The sequence below is a fragment of the Schistocerca cancellata genome, chromosome 5, assembly GCF_023864275.1.
Source record: "Schistocerca cancellata isolate TAMUIC-IGC-003103 chromosome 5, iqSchCanc2.1, whole genome shotgun sequence".
In the NCBI taxonomy this organism is placed as follows: domain Eukaryota; kingdom Metazoa; phylum Arthropoda; class Insecta; order Orthoptera; family Acrididae; genus Schistocerca; species Schistocerca cancellata.
In genome coordinates, this window is record NC_064630.1 from 191,142,968 (window position 1) to 191,161,863 (window position 18,896).

Here is an 18,896-nt window from a genome sequence, read left to right on the forward strand (position 1 = left end):
ACATAAACAGCCTACTTACACTTTTCAATCTGTATATTGAGGAAGCAGTAAAGGAAACAAAAGAAAAATACGGAGTAGGTATTAAAATCCATGGAGAAGAAATAAAAACTTTGAGGTTCGCCGATGACATTGTAATCCTGTCACAGACAGCAAAGGACTTGGAAGAGCAGTTGAACGTGATGGACAGTGCCTTGAAGGAAGGATAAACGACGAACATCAACAAAAGCGAAACGAGGACAATGGAATGTAGTCAAATTAAGTCGGTTGATGCTGAGGGAATTAGATTAGGAAATGAGACACTTAAAGTAGTAAAGGAGTTTTACTATTTGGGGAGCAAAATAACTGATTATGGTCGAAGTAGAGAGGATATAAAATGTAGACTGACAATGGCAAGGAAAGCGTTTCTGAAGAAGAGAAATTTGTTAACATCGAGTATAGATTTAAGTGTCAGCGAGTCGTTTCTGAAAGTATTTGTATGGAGTGTAGCCATGTATGGAAGTGAAACATTGACGATAAATAGTTTGGACAAGAAGAGAATAGAAGCTTTCGAACGGTGGTGCTACAGAAGAATGCTGAAGATTAGATGGGTAGATCACACAACTAATGAGGAGGTATTGAGAAGGATTGGGGAGAAGAGGAGTTTGTGGCACAACTTGACAAGAAGAAGGGATCGGTTGGTAGGACATGTTCTGAGGCATCAAGGGTTCACCAATTTAGTATTGGAGGGCAGCGTGGAGGGTAAAAATCGTAGAGGGAGACCAAGAGATGAATACACTAAGCAGATTCAGAAGGATGTAGGCTGCAGTACGTACTGGGAGATGAAGAAGCTTGCACAGGATAGAGTAGCATGGAGAACTGCATCAAACCAGTCTCAGGACTGAAGACCACAACAACAACAACAACTTCGGGGAATTTTGTGTGTAAGGCCCATACTGACGGATTCTTCACAAATTCAAATGGCTCCAAGCACTATGGGACTTAACATCTGAGGTCATCAGTCCCCTAGACTCAGAACTACTTAAACCTAACTAACCTAAGGACATCACACACATCCATGCACGAGGCAGGATTCGAACCTGCGACCGTAGCAGCAGCGCGGTTCCGGACTGAAGCGCCTAGAACCGCTGGGCCACACCGGCCGGCTGATTCTTCACATGGGGCCAGAACTTTATACAGGGTGTAACAACTGTTTCAACGTACTACAGTGGTGTAGAAGAAACCGTGACGAATTATTTCACATAGGTCATTTGTCGCCCACCAAGCCCTGAAACTACTTGAAATAAGTGTAAAAAAAAAAAAAAAAAAAAATCCTAAGCTACACCGAATGCGCGGTGCGCGAGATTTTCAGGATCTTCTCCTCCTCTTCGCGCAAAATATTGGTCCTACAGGGAATATAGGACCCTCCCTGTGAGAAATTCGATGTAGTTCAATTTTGTACTGGGATACGTTTAGGATAGGGGCCAAGGTTTTCAAGTTATTCAAGAAATACTCACTTTATGGCATCTCCTGATAGTGTGACAGAACTGTTGTCCATGTTTCCACGCACCATTTAAATCGATTTTATTAGGAGATGATACAGAGTGTGGATTTAGCTTGATTCTTCCAGCCTTCCGAGATGCTTACAGAGGTAGCGTTTTGGATCTGACATCGATGGCGTCTAAATTTGACAATTATAAATACAATAAAGTGGAGAAAGATTTGAAATATTTTTCTTCCGTTAAAGGTAAGCCCTTGTCTTATCTCCCGTAAAAAGTTGGCGCACAAATTCTGCCGAATAGATTTCCTAACCACCAGGACGTGATAAACATTTCTTTTATTATCTACTTTTGGTAAACATTCAACGAAGCGGCGTCAATATAGCACTTAAGTTTGTTACAGTTTATTGCTCTTGGCGTATGTTTTCTTATGGCGACAATTATTTCGTACAGTTTTAATTACTATCCCTCAAATACTACACTGTGTTCTGTCTCGAAGTCATTTTCGGATGCCATTACATGTATTACCTTGAAGGCACGTACAGCCGCGTTTGAACTAGCCACCCACTCCTGAAGTGTTCGGAAATTAAAGAGCCAGCCTCTTATTAACATTCGCCATTTCTGGTAAATTCCCGTCAAAATCGATTTAATGACGCCACAATATTACATGTCATCTGTTCGGACTCACAGGGCGACTACTTTAAGAAGTTATAGTAACCGAACTGCTATGCATCAAGTACCCGTAATTGTGTCACAGGTGCCAACATAACAGAATCAAAATTTAACCGATAAAGGTGCCACATCTGAAGAAGGCGGAGAAATTCCGTGTGACAGCAATTCAGTGTGTTCCTACACGCAGAGTACTCGCTAGCAGTTCGAATAAAACTGACAGCAGCGCACAGGTAAAGGGAGCTCACCCTGTAGCAGCAGCCACAGAAGCACATCCGGGAACAGCGGCGGGCGATGGTCTTGAGGCATGACCGCAGGCGCACCATGCTGACTGGGACCAGTGCGTCCAGCTGAACTGGAGGACCAGGCCGGACTGAACGGTCGTGATGCGTGGCGTGCGGTATACGGTGAGGGCGACGCGCGGGACCTTCCGCGGCGATTGGCGTCTGTTAGCGCTCGCTGCCTGCGCTAGGAAAGGGGGGCGGGGGCGCCTACGCCGGCGACACAAACAAGGCCGCTCAGAACAGACATACGTGGATAAAACACACGCACTGACCCACACGGGAAACGCAGAACGCCTCGAGCGCGAGCCTCAAACCACGTGGCTGGTGCCAATGCACAGCAGCCACCTACTCCTCTCATCACCTCCGTATTTTCCAATTTTCTGCCCAGGTGACTACATCTGACCGCTCCGGTGTATCACGATGCACACTGCTGAAAACTATTAAGGACATCTTTTCGGTCATCGTCATTCATAATCATTTTTTTCTTTCTGGAGTAAGGAAGTAATTAGAGGCGTAATTTAACTAACGTTTGATACGCATCGAGCAAAAAGTTGGCCGAAATAGGCACGAAGCTATCTGAAATGTGGCTAGAGGACTTCAGGCTCATGTAAAATGTAAAATAGTCTAAAATGAAAATTCTATAAACGTTCATCTTTCTCTTTTTCAACGTGCCTTTCACAACTAGCATCAGGAGCAGCAAAATTATATTCGTCTGTGAAATGCCTTTCGCTCCCTAATTTCCTCAACAACAAAAACAATAACAAACAGTGAGAACTGTCAGAAAATATCCCGCCTGCCGTTCAAATATATTACCAGTAATGTTGCGAACATTAGGTGATGAATTGGTGGACTACGATGGAAGGATGCAGACAGTGTGATATGTGTAATTTTGGGTCTGTTCGGAAGCGTGCACCGACAGTCGACACGGTTAGGGCGACCGCACGCAGTAAATGGTGAACCCGGATTCGAGTTCTCGTCCTGGTCAGGCACAAATTTTCTGATGTCACTACTGAGTAGTAGATCTCTACCTAATACAGCTGATGTTAAAGAATTCGCGTCATGGAATTATCTCGAAGAAACTGTTCAATCAGTGAAGTAGCACATGCTTACGACTGTGAAAACGCTTTCAAACAACGGGAGATACCCTTCTGAAGAAGGAAATCAGAAGGCTGTCCACAGAATCGACGGTGAAAACATTTCCTACAAGAAGGCACAGGTTGATAGGACGTGTGTCAAGATATCAGAAAATAACATCCATGATACAAGAGAAAGTGATGGAGGCTAAAAATTGCGTGAGAAGACATAGGTTAGAATATTCAGGATGCAAAAGAACTACATATACAAAATCTTAGTGTTTATAGGAGACGAAGAGGATCTTTTTTGGGTGATAAAAAGTCACCGGTGTACCTTGAAGGTTTTGACACTAGTGATTTTCAGAGACGGTGTTAAAACTACCGTGTGATGAATGTTGCATTCGAAATGCTGCTCGACTCCTATGGAACTTTTTTGTGTGGGTACGAGACACCAATAAACACTCCGGAAGACTTGCTTGCCCGTTGGGCTGAAGCTGCGGACATAATTCGTAAAACACCAGATTTTCAGTATGTCAGACAGCCATTAGCAAGCTGATGACAATTTCGCACACTAAAGTAAAAGGACGTGTTTTCAACAACATCTATAGAATAATATTCATCACACGGCCGTGTGAACACCATCTCTAAACATCACTAGCGACAAAACCTTCTGTGTGGACCTGTGACTTTCTACCACTCAAAAAAAGCTTCCCTTCAGCTCCTCTAAACATACTCACATTTTGTATATGTAGTTCTTTTACATCCTGTGTATTCTAAGCTATATCTTCCGCCACAATATTTGCCCTCCATCACTTTCTCCATTACGATGGATGTTATTCTGTGTTGTCTTAACACCTGTCTTATAAATCTGACCCTTCTTCTAGGTAATGACTCCCACATATATTCTGTACAGAACCTCATTTCCTTTTTCAAAATAATATCTCCTGCCGTTTAAAAGTGTTTCCGCAGTAGTGGACGTCCAGTTGAATGTGCTACTACACTGACTGAATAGTTCCTGTCCAGTCAGTAGAATATGCCACAACTTTTGGTAAATCACGTCGGTGAGAACTGTAACGTCGGTACTCACACGGAATTAAAATTACGAAACAAACACTGAAAACTGTCAAAGGTTGCCAATTTTGTGCAAATAGCGGGGAAAAGGTGCACCTGTCACATGCCTGTCGTACGTTTCTTTTTATAGCCACTGACTGCTCTAAAATTTTGTATGCGTAGTTTTTTTTAAAAAAAAAAACCTGTATACAACATAAGTCCTCCTCTGAGATGGAAAGATGGGTACAGGACAGAAAATCGCGGTGGGATGCGTCAAACCTGTTAGGCTGCTGACGATAAGAATCTCAAGAACGACAGCCCCAGCTGCACTCCAGCCTATTATATGTGGCTGCAGGGGGTGAGTGTAACATGTCGATACGGGCGTCGGCTTTGACCTGTCAACGAGGATGTGACGTGTGACTTCGTACTGCTTGCAGGCAACCAGAGAGAAAACAAACACTGACCATATTAATTTGCTTGTACATATATATATATATATAATGTACTTCTTGTGACTGACTGTGATGTATCCCGAGGTCAACATCAGATTTAAAGGTGAAAGTTCGGCTGTGAATTTGCTAAGCTATGGTTCTTATTAAAGCGCCAATTTACGCATGTTAGATTTCGATAAGCGGTTTTTATCGACAATTCTGATAAGATCAGAAGTCAAAGGAGACTGGTTGTATGGATAGGTTCAATATCTGCGCTGCTAATACTTCTGCAAATTTGTTCTGACAACAAGAAATCACCTAAGGAACAAGAAACTGACGTGGCGATGAGATTGTGAGAAACGTGTGTCAGGGAGGAGGGAGGGGAGGTTGGAATTTAACGTCCTGCTGACGACGTGGCACAAGCATGGTTCGGGGAGCGAAAATCGCCGTGCCTTTTCAAACTAAACAACCCGGTTTTTGCCATAAGAGATTTAGGAAAACCATGAAAAAATCCGGATCGTCTGACGCGGGTTTTAACTGCTGTCTTCCCGAATATTATTTGAGTCACCTCGCTCAGTGTATCAGTGTGGAATGAGGTTAAATTCATGTCCACTGATTCAGATGTAATTTTTCTCCTCTTCCGCTGCATGACTTCAGACAAAGGTCGCAAATGGTCCATCCAGAACATCGCAACCTATGTCGTTTTGCTATGCTCGTTCGTTTGGATTGCTCCTCTCATTTTAATTATCTCAAAGTCGATGCAGTGCTAACCTCTAAGCTTCCTTTAATCAATACTTTTGTAAATGTTCGTTTAAATGGGCTATCTTTTAGAAGTGGATGTGAAAGGTTTCAAGGTTTAGTAAATTACCATTTAAACATCTGAAGAAGCCAAGAACACATAAATACATCCAAAATTTACCTTTAGTGTACTTAGTTTACAATGTTTGAAGTGGACATCACGTTTTTAACATAGTGTACACTGACTTTCGCTGGCGCCGACGTTTTGTACAGGATTTCTCTCTCCAATCAGTGAATACACGGTATGCAGTGCAGAACTTCATGCGATCCTGACGGCACTGATGCAGACGAAGTTTCATCAAGGCAAAATGTTTCTCATCTGTTCGATGCCATTAGTGCCTTATAAGCATTGGCGTAAATGGACAAAGCGGAGAAAATGATACAAAATGTAGAACATCTCTTTCCCCAACAGAAGGTTAAACATGCATCACCCTCTTGGGCACCAGGGTATTTGGAAACGAGCAAGGACATGCTTTGGCCGAAGAGAACTGCAAGGAAAAGAATTTACCATTCCCCTGCGGTCTTCCATCTCGCTGTTGAGTCAGAATGCCTGCAGCCGTGCAGGGAGGAATGGTTGGCCGTGTGCGACAGTAAGCTGCGGTCGGTGAGGCCAACTATCGCGACGATTCGTAGTCCACTGTGATAAACGCTGTCCACGAACACGTTGTTTCATAGAGCGGTGGGAAGACATCAGCAGTCTGGAAGTTCATGATGTGTAAAATACGGTACGCCACATTTTTGATGAGATCATTTCTTATTCTGACGACATGGCAGAGAGCAACTTTAATTAGGGTTCGCGCTATATGTTACCTGGTAGTGTGTGGTGAAACATAAAATTTTGTGTGTTTCATGGACTTCAGTCTTTCTCTGGGAACTTCAGAGGTTTACAGTATGGCTGGTTCATCCTTTTTGGTCCAGTGATCAAACAGTCGTATTTATTTGATGTATATTTTAAACTTTTATTGAATTTTTTTGTTAGAGAAACTTTTATAAATGGTGATGTACATGATTTAATTATTTAAACTTATGCATGTGTAGATAACTTTCTGAGAATTGTAACGCTTTAATTGTTGTTGAATTTTTATTGTTTTGTCACTCTCAATGGCATTCGTTTCATGAGATATTGTAATAAGCAGTCCAAAGAAAATCAAAATCATCGTCCACATTTAGAAAAAAACAATACTGGGACGCAACGTACAATAAGCAGCAGAATGGCCCGTTGTTCATGTGGGGAACAAGCCGAGGATATACGGCCAAGCAGATAGAGAAGGTCGAGAGGCAGCACGGCTATACCAAAACAAGTACCCTCACAGAAACCAATCACGTCACACAATATTTCAAGCCATTTTTGGATGTTTGTGTGATTATGAGTCCCTTCAGGCAAACGAACAGGGAGGCGGCGGACTGTGAGTATACCACTCACTCACTATAATGACGGGCCTGCCTTGGCCCGAGGTAGCGGAGTTTAAGCTGTTTTGAGCTATTCCTCCTGAAGTCCTCTCGGTTTGGAATGGTTTTTCTTCGCGTGTCCTCTGGTTTCTCTGGATGCAACAGCTTATCTGCCGGCTGATTCCGGCGGCTTCTTGTTCTTCTTCTTCTTATTACTGCTTCCTGGCTGCCCAAATTCTATCCTCTTCAGGCGGGACCAGTCCACTGGCGGCGTTTGTGTCCGAATATACTTGACTGCTTCCTCAGTCATGTATTTCCAGTACTCGTCCGTGAAGATCGGGTGCTTGTTTATGAGCTCCAGATCTCCACGGCTGACGATTGCCCTCCCGCGCAGCTTCTGGTTTCTACATCTACATCTACATCTATACTCCGCGAGCCACCTTACGGTGTGTGGCGGAGGGTACTTATTGTACCACTATCTGATCCCCCCTTCCCTGTTCCATTCACGAATTGTGCGTGGGAAGAACGACTGCTTGTAAGTCTCCGTATTTGCTCTAATTTCTCGGATCTTTTCGTTGTGATCATTACGCGAGATATATGTGGGCGGTAGTAATATGTTGCCCATCTCTTCCCGGAATGTGCTCTCTCGTAATTTCGATAATAAACCTCTCCGTATTGCGTAACGCCTTTCTTGAAGTGTCCGCCACTGGAGCTTGTTCAGCATCTCCGTAACGCTCTCGCGCTGACTAAATGTCCCCATGACGAATCGCGCTGCTTTTCGCTGGATCATGTCTATCTCTTCTATTAATCCAACCTGGTAAGGGTCCCATACTGATGAGCAATACTCAAGAATCGGACGAACAAGCGTTTTGTAAGCTACTTCTTTCGTCGATGAGTCACATTTTCTTAGAATTCTTCCTATGAATCTCAACCTGGCGCCTGCTTTTCCCACTATTTGTTTTATGTGATCATTCCACTTCAGATCGCTCCGGATAGTAACTCCTAAGTATTTTACGGTCGTTACCGCTTCCAATGATTTACCACCTATGGCATAATCGTACTGGAATGGATTTCTGCCCCTATGTATGCGCATTATATTACATTTATCTACGTTTAGGGAAAGCTGCCAGCTGTCGCACCATGCATTAATCCTCTGCAGGTCTTCCTGGAGTACGTACGAGTCTTCTGATGTTGCTACTTTCTTGTAGACAACCGTGTCATCTGCAAATAGCCTCACGGAGCTACCGATGTTGTCAACTAAGTCATTTATGTATATTGTAAACAATAAAGGTCCTATCACGCTTCCTTGCGGTACTCCCGAAATTACCTCTACATCTGCAGATTTTGAACCGTTAAGAATGACATGTTGTGTTCTTTCTTCTAGGAAATCCTGAATCCAATCACAAACCTGGTCCGATATTCCGTAAGCTCGTATTTTTTTCACTAAACGTAAGTGCGGAACCGTATCAAATGCCTTCCTGAAGTCCAGGAATACGGCATCAATCTGCTCGCCAGTGTCTACGGCACTGTGAATTTCTTGGGCAAATAGGGCGAGCTGAGTTTCACATGATCTCTGTTTGCGGAATCCATGTTGGTTATGATGAAGGAGATTTGTATTATCTAAGAACGTCATAATACGAGAACACAAAACATGTTCCATTATTCTACAACAGATTGACGTAAGCGAAATAGGCCTATAATTATTCGCATCTGATTTATGACCCTTCTTGAAAATGGGAACGACCTGCGCTTTCTTCCAGTCGCTAGGTACTTTACGTTCTTCCAGCGATCTACGATAAATTGCTGATAGAAAGGGGGCAAGTTCTTTAGCATAATCACTGTAGAATCTTAAGGGTATCTCGTCTGGTCCGGATGCTTTTCCGCTACTAAGTGATAGCAGTTGTTTTTCAATTCCGATATCGTTTATTTCAATATTTTCCATTTTGGCGTCCGTGCGACGGCTGAAGTCAGGGACCGTGTTACGATTTTCCGCAGTGAAACAGTTTCGGAACACTGAATTCAGTATTTCTGCCTTTCTTCGGTCGTCCTCTGTTTCGGTGCCATCGTGGTCAACGAGTGACTGAATAGGGGATTTAGATCCGCTTACCGATTTTACACATGACCAAAACTTTTTAGGGTTCTTGTTTAGATTGTTTGCCAATGTTTTATGTTCGAATTCGTTGAATGCTTCTCTCATTGCTCTCTTTACGCTCTTTTTCGCTTCGTTCAGCTTTTCCTTATCAGCTATGATTCGACTACTCTTAAACCTATGATGAAGCTTTCTTTGTTTCCGTAGTACCTTTCGTACATGATTGTTATACCACGGTGGATCTTTCCCCTCGCTTTGGACCTTAGTCGGCACGAACTTATCTAAGGCGTACTGGACGATGTTTCTGAATTTTTTCCATTTTTGTTCCACATCCTCTTCCTCAGAAATGAACGTTTGATGGTGGTCACTCAGATATTCTGCGATTTGTGCCCTATCACTCTTGTTAAGCAAATATATTTTCCTTCCTTTCTTGGCATTTCTTATTACACTTGTAGTCATTGATGCAACCACTGACTTATGATCACTGATACCCTCTTCTACATTCACGGAGTCGAAAAGTTCCGGTCTATTTGTTGCTATGAGGTCTAAAACGTTAGCTTCACGAGTTGGTTCTCTAACTATCTGCTCGAAGTAATTCTCGGACAAGGCAGTCAGGATAATGTCACAAGAGTCTCTGTCCCTGGCTCCAGTTCTGATTGTGTGACTGTCCCATTCTATACATGGTAGATTGAAGTCTCCCCCTATTACAATAGTATGATCACGAAACTTCTTCACGACGTTCTGCAGGTTCTCTCTGAGGCGCTCAACTACTACGGTTGCTGATGCAGGTGGTCTATAGAAGCATCCGACTATCATATCTGACCCACCTTTGATACTTAGCTTAACCCAGATTATTTCACATTCGCATTCGCTAATAACTTCACTGGATATTATTGAATTCTTTACTGCTATAAATACTCCTCCACCATTGGCGTTTATCCTATCCTTGCGGTATATATTCCATTCTGTGTCTAGGATTTCGTTACTGTTCACTTCCGGTTTTAACCAACTTTCCGTTCCTAATACTATATGCGCACTATTTCCTTCAATAAGAGATACTAATTCAGGAACCTTGCCCTGGATACTCCTGCAGTTTACCAATATTACGTTAACTTTTCCTGTTTTTGGTCTCTGAGGACGGACGTTCTTTATCAACGATGATAATGTCCTCTCTGGTAAGCCGTCAGGTATTTTATCGTTTCGCCCAAGGGGGGGTCCCTCTAACCTAAAAAACCCCCGTGTGCACGCCACACGTACCCTGCTACCCTAGTAGCTGCTTCCGGTGTGTAGTGCACGCCTGACCTGTCTAGGGGGGCCCTACAGGTTCACACCCCCCCAGTGGAAATCGTAAGCTTTGTGACGAAGGGGAGGGATGTTGTCTACCGTGAAAGGGTAAGGGTGGTCATGATGGAGGTAGTTTCCGTCACGCAGGGAATCGGCGATCTTGGTGAGCACCTCCCTCACACAGTTCTTGTTGGGGAGGGGGAGGCACTCGAACGGCTCGTCTTCTTCTTCTCCCTCGGTCTCCATCGGCACTTCCTGTGTCGTCTGCGTTTCCGCAGAGACAGGAGTGACGACTGCTTCCAAGGGGGCCGTCTCCTTGTTGTCGGTGGTCTTCCCCGACTTTATGACCACCTCCCTAGCAACCTGCGTTGCCGCGTCGGCCAGGGAGGCGGTCGTTTGTGTTGCCGCGTTTACCCCCGTACAGGTGGGGGTCGGTGCCATGCCCGTCTTCGTGCAGGAGGCGAGGTGCACGGTGTGCCTTAGTTGAGACAGCTCCTCGCGAATCTCTTCGAGTTCCGCTCTCAGGGCCGCTCTCTCCTCCGCCATGGCGGATTTGAGCGCGGTGATTGCGTCCTCGTTGGCCTCCCGCAGTGCTTGGCGGAAGGCGTCCACGTCGTCTTGGTGGCGCAGCCCGCTTCCCCTACTAAGGCAGGGGGGCGGGGTGACCACCATTTCTTCTTCTTGGGCCACCTCTCCGTGCGTGGTGGCCGACTTCCGCTGCTTCCACGTCTTCAGGTAACTGCAGCTGCGCGCGTTTGCGGCGTGCGAGCCACCGCAGTTTACGCACAGTGCTGCAGTACCTCTTGGTTTTGTGCAGTTGCGTGTGTCGTGCGGTTTCCCGCACTTGACACACGCAACCACACCGTCGCATTCTTTGGCTATGTGTCCAAGCTTTTGACACTTATAGCACTGTAATTGTGCCACAGGCTTCCGCTTCTTCTTCTTGTTGCCGCAACCGTTACTCCCGACTGCGTTTAGCAGGAGCTCCACAGCAGCAGCAATCTTGCCTCTTCCTCCATTCCTACTTCTCGGCATGGCGATGGACTAGTGGCGAGCGAGCGACGGTGTAAACGGTGCGAGCCGCAGCGAGTCGAACAGCGGAGTGTGAGTATACCAGATTTGGAGGACCGGGTTCTTCCGGACACAGACGAACACTAGTGCAAGTTCCAGGAACGTGGCCCACCAACATGGTGTCAGCCAAAGTACGATTATGTGTATCCTCCATGACAGGTATAGGTATATGTGAACGCGTGCATCGCATGCCTTGGAGACCACTTTTAACATCTGTTGCGACGTGAACGCGATTCAGTTCTGTACTGTGTTCCGCGAAGATTCTTTTCGTTGCACGCACACGTTCCATTCCCGGATACACTTTCGTAGGATTTTTTCCCTCCATTTCCAGTCAGGAATCCGTTCCTGCAGTTTGTCGATTTTATTAATGTTCAACCTGTATATATCTAGGTATTTCTGAATACCCTACAATACTATAGTGCAGTACTGAAACCTGTTTTCTAATGTGCGAGTGAATTAATAGTACGTAAACAAGTAAGTCTGAAAATTTAAAACAATGCTGAAATACGAGAAAATAGGAAATACAGCACAAATAACGCGGCTGATGCTCTCTGGACATCTGTCTGATAGAAGGTTAACAAAATTAATGGCCACGTGCCTTTGAGAGCAAAAAGACAGTAGCAACTGGATCAACAGGTCACGGAAACTTTTGAAAGGAAACAGTACAAAAGATCAAGATGAGGTGAAGAGCGACAATTTTAGGTAGATAGTGTTAAAAAAATGGACTGACTCTAAGGTTGTAAATATTAGACAATTGGCGCAAACTGGCAGACCATGAAGAAATATCGGAGGAGAATGAAATAACAGAGGGTTTACATTTCCTCACCTACGGTCTTCATGTCTGTGAAGGTTTCTTTTTTAACAGATAGATAAAGAAGGGATCCATCATGGAAGATCGAGTCTGAATGAGACAGTTTCGGGATAATTCTGCACGAAATGACGGTGAAAGTTCAGTTGTGGGGAAGCTTTACCTCAGACAGCGTCGCCCACGGGCGGCCAACGAGGACGTTGCGTCGACAGCGAGGCAAATGTTATTAAAAAGTAAATTAGGAGTGTAATTATGCGGCTAAATCAAGCGACGCGTCATCAGGCCGCGGAATTAAAACCGACGCTCGTGCTCGCTGCGCCCGGGTAGCGCGCGGAGCGACGCTCAATGTGATTACCGGTGGAGGGCGTCTGCGGCAAGGCCGGGGACAGCGACAGGGGAGCAGCGGCAGGCAGCCGGCAGCCGCGCCCACACAGCCGGACTGGGCGACTTCCACTCGTGCAGCGCCCCTGGCCTATTGTTCTTTTACTGACGGGGAGAACATGGCAAGTGCCGTAACCCGATTTCCCGGAAAACTCGCTCAGTGAAAGAGCGAACACATGTCTCGGCTTATCAGTAGACATGCCACCGTTTCTGAGGAAACTACGATTAAAGTCTTCGGGGTACTTTATGTGCTTTTTAGCGAGAAAACAGTCCAGAAAAAGCAGTGTTACAGTGCCCAGCATCGCACATTCACACTTCTGTGCCCCGTGTTCGAAACTAGATTTTTATTATTATTTTTATTTTTGTTTTTCATCTATCCACCCATGTCCGTATAAGACAATTACAAAAATGTTTTCCAGTGTATGCTGAAATAATATTGTCCTTGTTCACTTACTAACTGTATGTCTGCTGAATGAATTACAAAAAGAAAAAAAGAAAGAAATTAATGGAAAAAATATTTGAAATTGTTTCGTGGAATACCTACTGTGTATCTTAATTTACAATCAGTTGCAAGCGCCAGTTTTCGGAAAACTGATCCGCTATGAGTGGTTTGCCGCGAAATTATCACCAACATGTGAATTCTTCATCTATGTTAACGTTTCTTTCGTGAGTGAGATTCATACGAAGACATGTCGCTATAGCAAACCTGCATTCGCGTGATACTCGTGATATTCGAAATTTCTACAAACGTATTGAAGAATAAACATAAAAATAAAAAATAAGAACTAAGAACTGATATAAGAAGATGAAAATTTAAAGATATTGTAACCGCTGAAAATATGAGCAGACACACATAATAAGTGTATGACACTTACTGTGGTTGGTTGGTTGGTTGGTTGGTTGGTTCAGGGAGGGGACCTAACTGTGAGGTCATCGGTCCCATCAGATTATGGAAGGTTAGGGAAGAAAGTCGACCGTGCCCTTTCAAAGGAGCCATCCCGGCATTTGCCCGAAGCGATTTAGGGAAATCATGGAAAATCTAAATCAGGATGGCTGAACGTGGGTTTGAACCATCGTCCTCCCGAATGCTAGTCCAGTGTGCTAACCACTGCGCCACCTCGCTCGGTACGACACCCATCGTGAAACCTATCCGTAATTTTACAATTAATATATTGCCCTTGTATCCCCTAACTTAGTAAGAAACATTCGTGTAGTAGCGTATGTATATAAAAGCACTCCGTCTTCAGGCCACGAGTGGCCTACCGGGACCATCCGACCGCCGGGCCATCCTCAAGGAGGATGCGGATAGGAGGGGCATGGAGTCAGCACACCGCTCTCCCGGTCGTTATGATGGTATTCTTGACCGAAGCCGCTACTATTCGGTCGAGTAGCTCCTCAATTGGCATCGCGAGGCTGAGTGCACCCCGAAAAATGGCAACAACGCATGGCGGCCTGGATGGAACCAATGTATATGGGCAAAGAAATGAAAAAAATAAAATAAATACAAATAATAATCGGATTTCGAACACGGGATGCAAAAGTCACTATGCCCCAGTTCTGCTGAGTTTATCACGTGCTGAAGGCGTCTGAATCACCTGGAAACGAACGAGTATCTGTGGATAAGCCGAGAGACGTGTTCGCTCATTTTGGCTCCTCTTCCACTGAGCAAAATTTTTGGGAAATCCAGTATGCACTTCCCGTGTTCTACTTGTGAGTCTCGCCTGTCACGAGTGGTCGTATTTGCTTACACGTTGTGTTCTGAGATGGTACATCCAAATAACTGTGACGACAAACTTTAAAAACAGATGCGGTCGTGCGCACGCGGCCTGTTGTGACATTAGGACAACGCGCGGCCGCGCTGGCGGGAGTGTGACAGCCAGGAGGGCGTGAAGACCGGGGTGGGCCGCTCCCGACTCGCCGTGTCATCGATATATGGCGGCACCATTTCAGCCGCAGTGAATGGCGAATGAGCTGACAAGGGCAGGCCACGACGTTGGGATCACGCATTTACTTCGACCTTTCTAAACCTTTAGTGGGCCATTAAAACAACACGATGTGAAAGTAGTAAGGTGCACTACTCTCACAATTCCGAGAAAATCGTAAGTGAAGTTTTATGCTTCTATTGTGTAAATAATGTATCGATGCAAAGGTGCCTGGCGTAAGAATACATTGTGGTCATGTAGTTACCGTTCGCGCAAGGAAAAACGCTCGTGGACGAGGTGACGGTTCGAATCCCGCCACTATTTATTTTTAAACTATATTTTTTTCATCACTGGTCTCATTATTTAATCTGTATGACATTTTAGAGATAATATACTGGAAAAAACACATGCATTTTCATGAAGTTGTCGTGAATTTCATGTGTTATTTGACTGTTTAGTATTTTTAATTAAATTTTCAAGGACGAGGGACAGGCTTGAAAAGCCAAGTCAAAGCTCGATAGATAATGATGCGAATGGTTGGTTGGTTGGTTTGGGGAAGGAGACCAGACAGCGTGGTCATCGGTCTCATCGGATTAGGGAAGGAAGTCGGCCGTGCCCTTTCATAGGAACCATCCCGGCATTTGCCTGGAGGGAATGCGAATGGCGTTATTCACAATCAGTAATATAGTAAGTCACAGTGTGTCAGAGCAAGAGAGTAATGCAGAATCACTTGACGGATGTGCTCTCGGCATCACACGTTGCGCGATGTTATTTGTCATACAGGCATGGAAAACATAAACTGAAACTTCATGCAAATACACGTTTTTCTTCATTATACTACTTCTCAAATGTCATATAAATTAAATAGTAAGACCATCGATGAAAAAAATACAGATTAAAAGTAAGTGGTTGCGTGATTCTAACCGTCGCCTCGTCCGCGACCTCCTTGCCATGCGCGAACGCTAATGCATTACCGCAATGAATTCTGACGGCCGACACCTATGCCCAGATCACGATTTACGTAACAGACGCGTAAAACTTCTCTTGCGATTTCCTCGGAACTGCCAGAGAAGTGCACCTTACTAGTTTCACATCATGTTGTTTTAATGCCCTACGAAATGTGTAGAAAGTTTGCAGTCAATCCGTGATCCCAACGTCATAGCCTCCCCTTGTGAGTATCAGAATTTTAGACCGCTGGTCAGCTGAACTAATACACTGGCCGCATGGTCGAAAAAACCCGGGTTTCCGATGGCTGGAGTGAAATGTTAAGGGACAGCTGTCATGGAACTAGTGACAGAGAAGCCGGTACCGTAACATGATTACAAAGCCAACATCAAGACGAGTGCGTGGGTGCAAACGGGCCCTCGATATGAGGCGTAGTTTTTAAGTAATTTCATGTTACATGTTTTATGTATAAAATGGACATTAAAAGTTAATATCTTGACAACGCCTTATACGATTTTTACAAACTAAATGTTTACGTGTGTGTCTCATGGAGATTTATCGGATTACTACACTAGATATTTTATAAACATTACCTATTTTTAACTGTAGGTTGGAATGTGCATTCTGAGCGTTAAAAACCTGAATTTTCACATAAATAAGAGATGAAACATAGAAAGTAGTTGTAGCATTACTAAGACATTGTTTGGGATGTATCAGTGCACCTAGTTTTAACTGTTTATAATTATCAGTAACGGAACAATACGTATAGTAGCGTATGACTGGTCTCGGCTATCATTATTATTATTATCCTAGATAGGATTAATGCTGAATTAATCAAATGTGGAGGAAACATTTTAGAATTTTGCTTCGGGTTTTTTATGTATGTGTTGGAAGAACTGTACTGTACCTGAAGAATGGAACTCAGCCAAAGTTATTTCTGTATTCAAAAGAGGCAATAGGAAAGACACATGAAATTGTACAGGAATAAGTTTACTAAATGCAGGATATAAAATTCATGGGAAATTCTTAACCAAGGTTAGAAACTATCTTTGATGCAATAATCTCAGAAGAACTATCAGGCTTGAGAAAGGCCGTTCGTGTAATGATGATATGTTTATAATAAGAGAAATGGTTGAAAAGCGTCGGGAATCTGGGTTACAGAAGCATTTAGCATTTGTTGATTTGGAGAAAGCCTCCAACAAGGTAAAAAGAGCCCTTTTGTGGAATACAGGGTGTTACAAAAAGGTACGGCCAAACTTTCAGGAAACATTCCTCACACACAAATAAAGAAAAGATGTTATGTGGACATGTGTCCAGAAACGCTTAATTTCCATTTTAGAGTTCATTTTAGTTTCGTCCACCTTTCTCAATGGAGCACATTATCATGATTTCATACGGGATACTCTACCTGTGCTGCTAGAACATGTGCCTTTACAAGTACGACACAACATGTGGTTCATGCGCGATGGAGCTCCTGCACATTTCAGTCGAAGTGTTCGTACGCTTCTCAACAACACATTCGGTGACCGATGGATTGGTAGAGGCGGACCAATTCCATGGCCTCCACACCTCAACCCTCTTGACTTTCATTTATGGGGGCATTTGAAAGCTCTTGTCTGCGCAACCCCGGTACCAAATGTAGACTCTCTTCGTGCTCGTATTGAGGACGGCTGTGAAACAATACGCCGTTCTCCAGGGCCGCATCAGCGCATCAGGGATTCCATGCGACGGAGGGTGGATGCTTGTATCCTCGCTAACGGAGGACATTTTGAACATTTCCTGTAACAAAGTGTTTGAAGTCACGCTGGTACGTTCTGTTGCTGTGTGTTTCCATTCCATGATTAATGTGATTTGAAGAGAAGAAATAAAATGAGCTCTAACATGGAAAGTAAGCGTTTCCGGACACATGTCCACATAACATATTTTCTTTCTTTGTGTGTGAGGAATGTTTCCTGAAGGTTTGGCCGTACCTTTTTGTAACACCCTGTATATTGGAAATAAAAAGTTTGCCAAAACGTCTTATTAATACCGTATATAGTATATATGTGAATACAAAAACAGTTGTAACTTCAGATCCGGAAATATCAGATGAAAGTTTAATAAATAAAAGTATTCAACGAGAGTGCAATGTATCATCCACTTCATTTGATTTATATTCTGACGACCTTGTTATGAAGTTATGAAATGGAAAGATGAAATACACTTAGGAGTTAAAACTGGCTCTAGCGAACAATTAAATACTCTTTTATATGTTGATGACCAGATAATTATACAGGAAACATAAAATAATTTACAAAGAACAACTTAACAATATTTGCAAATACGACAGCTATAACGTATTTTACAGGAAAGAATTCAATCAGGCCGAAACCAATAATAAATGAGATTTTAGAACACGTATTCCACTTCAGTTATCTAGGATGTGATACTAGGTTTAACTATGACAAAGACATTGAGAAACAGGCTAATGAATATCAATGTGTCTGCGGTATAACTGGAAGAACTTTGGGAAGAAAAACAAGAAGAGAAACACAAATCAAATTCCAAAAAGTTATTACTGTATCTACTCTTGTATATGGCTCCGAATCATGGGCAGTAACAAAAACGAAAACTCACATATACAAGAGGCAGACATGAAGTTCATGAGATGCGCAAGATATGCTGTACTAAAATGGATACAATAAAGAATGAAACAACATAAATCAGATTCTAAAATCTTTTCCGTTTATGGTAAGACAGAAGAGAATAGAAAGATGTTGACAGAACGACGGAAAATATATTGCCAAATAAGATAATGAATTATCGGCTGATTGAAAAGAGAGAACTAAGTTGACCTCTTATGAGATGGATAGACAGATGGATGAATGAGACCAGAACAGGTGATTACAGCACTTAACCCTTGGAAGGAGATGATGATGATGATGATGATGATATTGTTATCAGTCATGTTGAAATTCTGAGTGCTGTCTGCTGCGCAGTTTAGCACCCAAATCGTGAGCCTAGGGATATGAGTGATTATCCTCCTTACAGAACATCGAAATAAATAGAATTTAAGAAGCAGCAATGGTAACAGAGTTTATTTATTACCAAAGCAAAATTCATTGTGGATGGTCATGACGAAGGTCGCATGGTAGCTTAAAAAATAGGGAAGTTCCGTCCAAGCATTCCAAAACATCCATCAAGGAAATACTCACATAGAAATACATTAAACAATATACGATTCTTGG